Raw genomic sequence first — 13073 nt, forward strand, 5'->3', positions numbered from 1 at the left:
GAATATTACTCAGCCATCAGAAAGGGTGAATACCCACCATTTGCATCAACATGGATGGGACTGGAGGAGAATATGCTGAGTGAAATAAGTCAAGCAGAGAAAGTCAATTATCACATGGTTTCACTTATTTGTGGCACATAAGGAATAGCATGGAGGACATTAGGAGAAGGAATGGAAAAATGAAGCGGGGGAGATCGGAGGGGGAGTCGAACCGTGAGAGACCGTGGACTCTGCGAAACAAGCTGAGGGTTTTAGAGGGGAGGGGCGTGGGGGGATGGGTTAGCCTGGTGATGGGTATGAAGGAGGACACGTACCGCATGGAGCACGGGGTGTTATATGAAAACAATGAATCGTGGAACACTACATCAAAAACTAATGAAGTATGGTGACTAACATAACATAATAAAATAAAATAAAATAAAAAATAAAGATGATAAAGAAATCTGGGAGGAGAGGTGGCTGCATTGGGGATCTGCACAGTGTTCCAAAACCCATGATTCCTCCAAATGGTGCAGATGCACACAGACACCAAGCCATCAGTTGGCTCTTTATGTGACACATCAAGGAGTGAACAGAACGACAGCTGATTTAGAAATCCTAACTGGTGAACAGAGCTTGTTATAAGACAACATGAGGAGAAATACTGTGACCTTGTCCTTCACAGAAGGAAGAAGAACCTTAAATATTAGTCTGATTTAAAGTTGAGACCTAGAGGTTGAGCTCAGCTCTACCACCCACCAGCTGTGGCTTTCCGAAAGGAGCTGGTGGACATCTACACAGATAGCTCACTTTGTAGATGGAGCAAATACAGAAGGTCTCCCGGCTGGACCACGGTGGGATGGGACCACCCGTGCCGGGACCTGAGCCAGTTCGTTCTCCCGCCCTGCTGATTCCTTTCACCGGAATGGCTGGGGAGGCCATAGAGTGGAGTGGAGTTGAAACTCCTGCTTGATTGTGCCCACTGTGATTTTTAGGGTGAAACAGTAGCAGGGCAGGAGTAAACAAAATGCTTTCCAAGGTTAAAAGTGAAAAATGGAAACAAAGTACTTATTGGATCCCATGGAAACTAACACATAACGATACTGACCCACTAGTTTCTTCCTCTGCCCCATTACCAGACAAAATGAATGTAGTTGTGCTGGCAGCAACCTGTGTTTGAAAAACCAAATTCCAACAGACAAGTGAGCAAGTAGACAGATGATGTTACCTTGATCCTTGAACCAGCCTGGATCTGCTGACTATCCAGCTCTTTCCTCATCTGTGAAATGGGCATAAAAAAGTATTGGCCTCCTATGGCTTTTGTGAGTTACACAAAGAGAGCTCTTAGAGCATCACATGGTGCATAACAAGTGCTCCTTGTGTGGTTGTTGTTATGAAGTGGAAATCTCTTTGTATCTCTCACACGTACCAGAGCCTCTTACTTAAAGGATTTCTATCCACACTTTATTCATTTAGTACATTTGTTTACGTGTCATACTGCAAAAGTAGTATTTGCTCTCAGTGAAAAATTTAGAAAACAGAAACGTAAAAGAATCATGTAGGAGCACTGTTTTTGTTGCATTTTAATCTTTTAAAAATGCATACATTGTTATTTTTATAAAATTGGGATCATACAACTGTTTTGTATGCCTATTTTTCAATTCAATGTAATATGTCATGTCTATTATATACATATATTATATATAATAAAATTTCTCTAGATCATTAGGTATCTTTTGGAAACAAGAATGATTTGAAGCACAGACAGGGAGAGCGCCATGTGAGGATACAGGCAGAGACTGGGGTGATGCTTCTACAAGCCAATAGATGCCAAAGATTGCCACCAAAGCCCCAGAAGTTGGCAGAGACAGTGGAACAGATTCTCCCTCACGGCCCTCAGGAGGAACCAACCCTGACGACACCACACTTTGATCTCGACTTGCAGCCTCCAGAACTATTTCAATTCAAGGATAAGAGGACATCCCGAGATGGCTTGAACTCCATCATGATGGGGCTCGCTGAGGGCGGAATGGATGAGGCATTGTCAGTGACTTCAGCTCTCGTCCGTCACACATTCACTTTCCAAGGCACACCAACCAAGAAGGCAGATATTCAGTTAGCTTGTTCTTTATCTTCTGTCTTCTTGACAACCGAAACTGTTTTTATAACTAGAAGATCAACCAACCAAAGAAGCAAGCAAACAAACAAAACCGAGAATGGCCAGAGATGGGGAAGGTAACATCTGGATAATTTGGAAACCTCGATGGGGTTTTTGTGGCAGGGACCAGTTGCATTTGTTTTTACATGGAAAGGTGAGTGTATTTTAAATTCCATACCCTCCGTCTTTCTGCCTCTTCTAATGTGAATTAATAGCCATGTATGGTGTGTTGTCTTTCTGAACTTTTTAGTGTTTTCCATTGGTCTATCCTATAGAGGTTTTGCATATTTTTGGGCAGATTTCTGAATACTTGATATTTTCATTGATAATTGATTTATTTAAATTATTTTCCTTTGTTTTTTCCTTTTTTAATTTAAATTTAATTAGCCAACATAGAGTACAACATTAGTTTCAGATGTAGAGCTCAATAATTCATCAGTTTCATCTAACACCCAGTGCTCATAACATCACATGCCCTACTTAATGCCCATCCCCCATTTACCCCATCACTCCATCCACCTCCAGCAACCCTCAGTTTATTTCCTATAGTTAAGAGTCTGTGATGGTTTTTCTTCTTCTCTGTGACTTCCCATTCAGTTTTCTCTCCCTTCCCCTATGGTCCTCTGTGCTGTTTCTTACATTCCACATGTGAGTGAAACCATACGACAATTGTCTTTCTCTCGTTGACTTATTTCGCTTAGCATAATACCCTCCAGTTCCATCCCCGGTGATGTAAATGGTAAGCAATCATCCTTTTTGATGGCTGAGTAATATTCCATGGTGTACATATACCACATCTTCTTTATCCATTCATCTGTCGTGGGGCATTCGGGCTCTTTCTACCGTTTGGCTATTGTGGGCATTGCTGCAATAAATATTGGGGTGTATGTGCCCCTTCGGATCACTATCTTTGTATCTTTGGGGTAAATACCTAGTAATGCAATTGCTGAGTCAGAGGGTAGCCCTATTTTTAACTTTTTAAGGAACCTCCCTACTGTTTTCCAGATTGGCTGCACCAGCTTGCATTCCCACCAACAGTGTAGGAGGGTTCCCCTTTCTCTGCATCCTTGCCAACATCTGCCATTTCCTGACTTGTTAATTTTAGCCATTCTGACTGGTGTGAGGTGGTATCTCATTGAGGTTTTGATTTGGATTTCCCTGATTCTGAGTGATGTGGAGCATTTGTTCATGTGTCTGTTGGCCATTTGTAGGTCTTCTTTCGAGAAATGTCTCTTCATGTCTTCTGCTGATTTCTTCACTGGATTATTTGGTTTTTTGGGTGCTGAGTTTGATAAGTTCTTTATAGATTTTGGTTATGAGCCCTTTATCTGATAAGTTATTTGCAAATATCTCCTTCCATCCCATAGGTTGCCTTTTGGTTTTGCTGACTGTTTCCTTTGCCGGGCAAAAGCTTTTTATCTTGATGAAGTCCCAATAGTTCATTTTTGCTTTTGTTTCCCTGCCTTTGGAGATGTGTCTAGCAAGAGTTGCTGCAGCCGAGGTCTAAGAGATTGTTGCTGTGTTCTCCTCTAAGATTTTGATGGATTCCTGTCTCCCATTTAGGTCTCTCGTCCATTTTGAGTTTATCTTTGTGTATGGTGTAAGGAAACGGTCCAGTGTCATTCTTCTCCGTGTGGCTGTCCAATTATCCCAACGTCATTTGTTGAAGAGACTTTTTTTCTTTTGGATTTTCTTTCCTGCTTTGTCGAAAATTAGTTGACAATAGAGTTGAGGGTCCCTTTCTGGGTTCTCTATACTGTTCCATTGATGTCTGTCTGTTTTTGTGTCAGTGCCATGCTGTCTTGATGATTGCAGCTTTGTGATAGAGCTTGAAGTCCAGAATCGTGATGCCACCAGCTTTGGTTTTCTTTTTCAACATTCCTCTGGCTATTCTGGATCTTTTCTGGTCCATACACATTTTGGGATTATTTGCTCCAGCTCTGTGAAAAATGTCAATGGCGTTTTGATAGAGATTGCATTGAATGTGTAGCTTGCTCTGGGTAGCGTAAGACATTTTAACTAATATTTCTTCTTCAAATCCGTGAACATGTCCTATTTTTCCATTTCTTTGTGTCTTCCTCAATTTCTTTCATAAGTGTTCTTTAGTTTTTCGAGTATAGATCCTTTTCCTCTTTGCTTAGGTTTATTCCTAGGTGTCTTATGGGTTTTGGTGCAACTGTAAATGGGATCAATTCCTTAATTTCTCTTTCTTCTCTCTCATTGTTAGTGTATAGAAATGCAACTGATTTTTTAAAAAATCATATTGAGCACTTTATTATTTTTTTTAGGAATTATTTTTTTATTTTTTTAATTAAAAAAATTTTTTTATTGTTATGTTAATCCCCATACATTACATCATTAGTTTTAGATACAGTGTTCCATGATTCATTGTTTGTGCATAACACCCAGTGCTCCATGCAGAACGTGCCCTCCTCAATACCCATCACCAGGCTAACCCATCCTCCCACCCCCGTCCCCTCTAGAACCCTCAGTTTGATTTTCAGAGTCCATCGTCTCTCATGGTTCGTCTCCCCCTCCGATTTGCCCCCCTTCATTCTTCCCCTCCTGCTATCTTCTTCTTCTTCTTTTTTCTTTCTTAAGATATATTGCATGATTTGTTTCGGAGGTACAGATCTGTGATTCAACAGTCTTGCATCCATTTTCATCAGGGATATTGGTCTGAAATTCTTTTCATTGGGGTCTTTGTCTGATTTGGGGATCAAGGTAATGCTGGCCTTATAGAATGAGTTTGGAAGTTTTCCTTCCATTTCTATTTTTTGAAACCACTTCAGAAAAATAGGTATTAATTCTTCTTGAAATATTTGGTAGAATTCCCTTATGAGCCCATCGGCACTGGACTCCAGAAAGCTAACTGCACAAACTCGCCTTGCTCCCTGAGACTAGACTGTTTTCGGCCCTGTGTCTGGCCTGTGCTGTGCCTTCTGCCAGAAAATCCCCTGTATCAACCAACTGCCCCCGCTCCTCTCCGATCGTCATCTAAGGACCCTTGCTACTCCATGTCTGGTCCCAACATAGAGCTCACGTGGAGGCCGTGCTGAGTTTCAGCCCCACAACCTGAGGAGTCGGAATCGTTCTGTGACAAGGTCTCCAAGGACTCCTATGCTCTTTAAACTGTGAAAGCACCATCGGGGACTCCTGCTCATCTCTCAGTATTCAGCTCAGAGGCCTCCTCGTCCGGAGAGGCCCCCTGCCCTGCCACCCCACCCCAGCCTGCAGCAGGGACAGTTAGAGAGGCGGGGTGGCCCAGCGATGAGGGCACATGCCACCCTCAGGAGCACTTCCAGTCCCCGAGCCTCTCTCTCCTGCTGCCTGTGACTCTGTGGGAGGACACGTCGTATTTGTCGTGGTTCCCGCTGGTAGCAGCGTCGGCTCCATCAGGTAGGACGTGCGTCCCCTTGGAAATCCTCCCCCTGCACTCCAGCCCCTCCCGAAGCTGCCCTTGGGGTCCCTGTTGTGGGAGCAGCTGGGAGGTGAGACCACCTGCTCACGAGGGCCTTCAGGGACGGTGGAAACCTGGCGGGAGCCCGAATGGACAGGCCTACTCCACGCCGCACTCCTCAGAAAGCGGGCTCCCCACTACGTGCAATGGGTCCATGCCTTGCTGACTCTCCTCAGGGCCCCACGCAGAGATTTTTCTAAGGGTTCCTTGAGGACGCCCAGACAACACACAGCGATCTTACAGAAGGTGGGAGTCTTTCTTCCTGCCTCTCCTCTGACCCCCCCAACTGCGCCAACACAGCCCCGATCTGTCCTCCCCCTCCATCTCCATGATGACCACCCCAGTGCCAGCCCCCAGTGCTCCATGCAGACCCCGTGAGCCCTCTCCCAGAATCCAGCCCCGTCTCCCCCTCCCCTCGTTCCCTTGTCCCCAAAGCCACGCAGATCTGTGCAGAACACACATCACACCCGTGCCCAGCCACCAGCCCCTGTCTCCAGGTCTACACCCGCCCCGGGTGTCTCTACCCTGCACGAGGGAGAGCTCTGTGCAGGGGCCCTGCTGCCTGCCCCCTTCCCTGTCACCTGTGCCCGGTTTCCCCAGCCCCGGCAGCACAGCCCTGCCTCGGCCTTTATACTCCTGTGCTCCCTGCCTGGAACATTCTGCCCCCTGCCCTCCCAGACTACCTCCTGTGACCTTCATCTCAGCCTGAATGTCCCCTCTGGTTGTGGCCCCTGACCCCTGTAGTCATCACCCTATTGGAATTCTCTGCAGAGCAGAGATTGCTATTCCTTGTCCCCTTGTTCTTGATTCCCTGGCCTTGCCCCCACTAGGACGGAAGCCCTGGGGCTCCTCGGGCCCCACCCCATGCTGCAGGACAGCGCTAAAGACATCTTAGAAGCTGCAGAGATACTCACTACATATGTGGGTGCGAATGAAAGCAAATAATACACACAGGCACACTTTGGATCAAATAGAATCATGAGTGCGCGTCCTTCTCCAAATTGCTCCTGGACCCTTTTCTGCCTGCCCTGTGCCCGAGGCTGACTCCCCTACCTGCACTCAGGCCCTCTGGGGGCTGCCTCCTTGCCCAGCAGTCCATGGAGGTCTGGATGGCAGAGGGGGGGCACTTTGCCCCATTCCTGGGACAGCCCCCCACTGGGCTCAGCAGATGCCACTTCCCTGTCCTCCCTCCAGGCCCAGGGGTGGGACCGCCTCCCCCTGTGGCTGGAGGCTGGGAGCCCCCTCCTTGGTCCTGCCCTCTTCCCTGCTGTAGCTGGGGACTGTCCCCCGGCCTCCAACTCCGCACCGTGTGGGAGAAGCGCTCCTGCCTGGGATCTTCCCTGGTCCATCGGACACTCTGCTCTCTGTGCAGAAGATCAAGGAGCCTGTCTTCTCTTTACACATTGCACACACACGTTTTTTCCTTTCAGTAATTTATTTATCTCTAAGCAATTTTTAAAATGGTCAATTCTATTTTTACATTTTCAGGTACTCATAAAACAACTACAGTAGTCTAGATTCTGCATCCTGGGGTGTGTGCGTGTGCACATGCCCACGTGCATGGGAGTGTACGCTTGGTATCAGGAGAAAACTTTGTATTTTGACTGCATACAATTCATAAATGTTAAACAACAAACAGTATCTTAAACAAAACAACAAAGGCTAAGAAGAAAAAAATTGCAGAACAAGGAAGAAATGGTTGCAAATTCCTAAGTTTTCCTATCTATAAATTTAAGACTAAACTAATGCTATGAATTTAGGACTAAAATATGAATTCAGAACTAAAATATGAACTTAGGACTAAAATGTGAATTTAGGACTAAACTTTGAATTTAAGACTAAAATTTGAATTTAGGACTAAAATTTGAATTTACGACTAAAATATGAGTTTTAGGACTAAAATTTGAATTTAGGACTACACTAACTATTTCATACAGTTTGAGTGAGATGTTGTTTTGTTTAAGTTTTCTCTCTCTCTCTTTTTTTAAGGCAATCACATTTTATTCACATAAATACTGAGTTCTTTCTGCGGAACTGTAACCCTAGTCCTAGAGCACAGAAATGGTCTTGTTTGAAAGTCTCAATCCATGTCCACGATAGAGGATGTCTTCAGTCCCAGTGGCATGAATTTAAATCCGAGCACCGTACCTACAGCAGAGAGTTCTAAAGCGTCCGGCAGGGAAGCTATGTCTTCATGACAATGTGGACGAAGCTCTAGTTACACAGTCCGCGATGGGGTTACACCGCTATCCGGCGGAGAGTCACTGTGGCGTCAGTTCCGAAATAGTAGCCGTTTCACTAGAGAGAGAGAGCCATCAGATGTTCTTCACGGAGCTCCGCGCAGATGCTGAGCCGGGCTGTGGCGGCTCAGAGCCCGGCTGCCCTGAGCCTGGTCACCCCTGCAGGCGACTCCGGGTCCCGGGGCCCTCACGGTGGGCCTTCCCTCCCCCCTGGGGGCCAGATGACCCCGGGGACCCCCCGACACTCCCCAGCCTGCGTGGGCTGTGGGCGGAGCAGCAGGACCCAGAGGGTCCCACAGGACAGGCCGGCAGCTGGACTCCACACCGGCTAGCATCCGCCTCAAGCGATCATTCTCTTTCCTTAGCTCCTGGAACTCCCTCTCTCTGGGCGCAGCTCCCACCCAGCTCTTTGTGGCTCTGTCCTGATGGAAGAGGACCAGCTTGCGATAGTAGGAGGTGGTTCTCTCCAGCTCCTTGCCCAGGTCTTGGACCATCTTCTTGTAGAGGTTGCGTCTCTGGCACGCGAAGTTCATTTCTCTGTGCGCGCTGGCCAGTTTCTTCTTCATTTCCAAGCACTGAGCTTCCGCTTGAAACACTTTTTGGTGAAGTTGCAGGATGTATTGGTCCTGTTCATCCAGGGGGTTCTGACGTTTCAGCTTCAGCGGCTGAATCTCCCTGTCCAGCTGTGAAGTTTCCTTCTGCAAAGAGGCTTCGTGGGTTTGCAGGCTGCGGATTTGTCGTGTCAGCTCCGCCATCTCTCGCCTTTCTGCGCACAGTCGTCTGGCTCTGTGTTGCTGTTCCCCTTCGGGACTTGGAGGGGACCGAGGGCAGCCAGCATCGTCAGGGACGCCCTTCAGATCCACTGCTGCCCGATGGGCGGGCTGATCGCCATTTCCTGCTCCCCTCTCTGGCTGGACTCCCCGGCTCCCGGCACCGGCGTGCTCTGCAGGGAGGTCAGGCGGGGGGACGGCCTGCAGCCCGGGTCCGGCCCTGGACGGGGACTGGCTGGCTTGATCTTTCGGGACCGGCTCCATGCATGCCTTCGACGGCTCCAGCCTTTCTTCCCCCTCCTTCTCCTGCCCTTTCTGCCTCCATCTCGAAACGTCTTGGTTGAGCGGTTCGGGTCCTTCTGGAAAAGGAGTGTTTTCACTCCGATCCTTCGTTCTTTTCCTCAGAAGCTGTTCTCCATCCTTCTCCGATGTTCTGAGGATGGGTTTTTCCCCAGGGACCTGGGGCAGGTCGGGAGGCTGGCTCTTCAGTGCCTTCCTCAGAGAGTTGACAGTGTCCCTAAGCACCAGCCTGCTCGGGTCCGTGTTCATTGCCGTCGAGCACAGGGCTTGTAACGAGGGAGGACTGGCCACCACCGCGGGCGGCCTGAGGGCGGCCTCGGCTTGTGTGCTTGGGCCACTCTCCTCACGGCGGGCTCCACACACTTCGTGGCGGGCAGAGGCCCTGTGGCCCAGCGCCTTCGCGCTTCTTCGAGTGAGTCGTCTCTTCACGAGGAGAACCAGCAGCACAGTCCATACGAGCACCGCCCAGGGCAACACGGGGAGACTCGGGCTGTGTCCCCAGCTTCCAGAAATCAGCAGTGCCCCCAACAGGTGCTCCAACATCAGCTGGCAAGTGGATCCGGCGGCCGAGGGGGGGCCCTCCATGGCTGCGTCGGGCTCCACAGCTCTGTCTCCGAGCGCCAGAGTCCTGTGGCCGCAACTGACCACTCAGAACCATGTGGAGAGTTCCACCCATGAGGTCAACGGTGCCCGGCAACCAGGGCAGAGCAGTTGGGCCGGGGGAGGGGAGGCCAGCCAGGTTCTTTTAAAATTTTTTTTAATTTTAATTCAATTAGCAAACATATAGTACATCATTAGTTTCAGATGTAGAGTTCAGCTATCATCAGTTGCATATAAACCCAGTGCTCATCACATCGGGTGCCCTCCTTAATACCCATCACCCATTTATCTAACCCCCAACCCCACATCCCCTCCAGGATCCCTCAGTTTGTTTCCTATAGTTAAGCATCTCTTGGTTTGTCTCCCTCTCTGATTCCTTTCCTTTCAGTTTTCCCTCCCTTTTATGATCCTCTGCACTGTTTCTTATATTCCACGTATGAGTGAAACCATATAATTGTCTTTCTCTGACTGACTTATTTCATTCAGCATAATACCCTCTAGTTGCATCCACGTTGATGTAAATGGTATTCATAATTTATTTAAATTTCTTTTGGAAACTCTTTGTCCCTGGTATACAGAAATACCATATGTATCTCTATATCTACACTCTATATAGAAATATATCCAAAGAAGACATAGGAATGGCTAACAGACACATGAAAAAATGTTCAACATCATCAGCCATCAGGGAAATTCAAGTCAACACCACATTGAGATACCACCTTACACCAGTTCGAATGGCAAGAATTGACAAGGCAAGAAACAACAAATGTTGGAGAGGATGTGGAGAAAGGGGAACCCTCTTACACTGTTGGTGGGAATACGAGTTGGTACAGCCACTTTGGAAAACAGTGTGGAGGTTCCTCAAAAAGTGAAAAATACAGCTACCCTATGACCCAGCAATTGCACTACTGGGTATTAACCCCAAAGATACAGATGTAGTGAAAAGAAGGGCCATATGCACCCCAATGTTCATAGCAGCAATGTCCACAATAGCCAAACTGTGGAAAGAGCTGAGATGCCTTTCAACAGATGAATGGCTAAAGAAGATGTGGTCCATATATACAATGGAATATTACTCAGCCATCAGAAAGGGTGAATACCCACCATTTGCATCAACATGGATGGGACTGGAGGAGAATATGCTGAGTGAAATAAGTCAAGCAGAGAAAGTCAATTATCACATGGTTTCACTTATTTGTGGCACATAAGGAATAGCATGGAGGACATTAGGAGAAGGAATGGAAAAATGAAGCGGGGGAGATCGGAGGGGGAGTCGAACCGTGAGAGACCGTGGACTCTGCGAAACAAGCTGAGGGTTTTAGAGGGGAGGGGGGTGGGGGGATGGGTTAGCCTGGTGATGGGTATGAAGGAGGACATGTACCGCATGGAGCACGGGGTGTTATATGAAAACAATGAATCGTGGAACACTACATCAAAAACTAATGAAGTATGGTGACTAACATAACATAATAAAATAAAATAAAATAAAAAATAAAGATGATAAAGAAATCTGGGAGGAGAGGTGGCTGCATTGGGGATCTGCACAGTGTTCCAAAACCCATGATTCCTCCAAATGGTGCAGATGCACACAGACACCAAGCCATCAGTTGGCTCTTTATGTGACACATCAAGGAGTGAACAGAACGACAGCTGATTTAGAAATCCTAACTGGTGAACAGAGCTTGTTATAAGACAACATGAGGAGAAATACTGTGACCTTGTCCTTCACAGAAGGAAGAAGAACCTTAAATATTAGTCTGATTTAAAGTTGAGACCTAGAGGTTGAGCTCAGCTCTACCACCCACCAGCTGTGGCTTTCCGAAAGGAGCTGGTGGAGATCTACACAGATAGCTCACTTTGTAGATGGAGCAAATACAGAAGGTCTCCCGGCTGGACCACGGTGGGATGGGACCACCCGTGCCGGGACCTGAGCCAGTTCGTTCTCCCGCCCTGCTGATTCCTTTCACCGGAAGGGCTGGGGAGGCCATAGAGTGGAGTGGAGTTGAAACTCCTGCTTGATTGTGCCCACTGTGATTTTTAGGGTGAAACAGTAGCAGGGCAGGAGTAAACAAAATGCTTTCCAAGGTTAAAAGTGAAAAATGGAAACAAAGTACTTATTGGATCCCATGGAAACTAACACATAACGATACTGACCCACTAGTTTCTTCCTCTGCCCCATGACCAAACAAAATGAATGTCGTTGTGCTGGCAGCAACCTGTGTTTGAAAAACCAAATTCCAACAGACAAGTGAGCAAATAGACAGATGATGTTACCTTGATCCTTGAACCAGCCTGGATCTGCTGACTATCCAGCTCTTTCCTCATCTGTGAAATGGGCATAAAAAAGTATTGGCCTCCTATGGCTTTTGTGAGTTACACAAAGAGAGCTCTTAGAGCATCACATGGTGCATAACAAGTGCTCCTTGTGTGGTTGTTGTTATGAAGTGGAAATCTCTTTGTATCTCTCACACGTACCAGAGCCTCTTACTTAAAGGATTTCTATCCACACTTTATTCATTTAGTACATTTGTTTACGTGTCATACTGTAAAAGTAGTATTTGCTCTCAGTGAAAAATTTAGAAAACAGAAACGTAAAAGAATCATGTAGGAGCACTGTTTTTGTTGCATTTTAATCTTTTAAAAATGCATACATTGTTATTTTTATAAAATTGGGATCATACAACTGTTTTGTATGCCTATTTTTCAATTTAATGTAATATGTCATGTATATTATATACATATATTATATATAATAAAATTTCTCTAGATCATTAGGTATCTTTTGGAAACAAGAATGATTTGAAGCACAGACAGGGAGAGCGCCATGTGAGGATACAGGCAGAGACTGGGGTGATGCTTCTACAAGCCAATAGATGCCAAAGATTGCCACCAAAGCCCCAGAAGTTGGCAGAGACAGTGGAGCAGATTCTCCCTCACGGCCCTCAGGAGGAACCAACCCTGACGACACCACACTTTGATCTCGACTTGCAGCCTCCAGAACTATTTCAATTCAAGGATAAGAGGACATCCCGAGATGGCTTGAACTCCATCATGATGGGGCTCGCTGAGGGCGGAATGGATGAGGCATTGTCAGTGACTTCAGCTCTCGTCCGTCACACATTCACTTTCCAAGGCACACCAACCAAGAAGGCAGATATTCAGTTAGCTTGTTCTTTATCTTCTGTCTTCTTGACAACCGAAACTGTTTTTATAACTAGAAGATCAACCAACCAAAGAAGCAAGCAAACAAACAAAACCGAGAATGGCCAGAGATCGGGAAGGTAACATCTGGATAATTTGGAAACCTCGATGGGGTTTTTGTGGCAGGGACCAGTTGCATTTGTTTTTACATGGAAAGGTGAGTGTATTTTAAATTCCATACCCTCCGTCTTTCTGCCTCTTCTGATGTGAATTAATAGCCATGTGTGGTGTGTTGTCTTTCTGAACTTTTTAGTGTTTTCCATTGGTCTATCCTATAGAGGTTTTGCATATTTTTGGGCAGATTTCTGAATACTTGATATTTTCATTGATAATTGATTTATTTAAATTATTTTCCTTTGTTT

The sequence above is a fragment of the Halichoerus grypus genome, chromosome 1 (assembly GCF_964656455.1).
Source record: "Halichoerus grypus chromosome 1, mHalGry1.hap1.1, whole genome shotgun sequence".
Taxonomy (NCBI): domain Eukaryota; kingdom Metazoa; phylum Chordata; class Mammalia; order Carnivora; family Phocidae; genus Halichoerus; species Halichoerus grypus.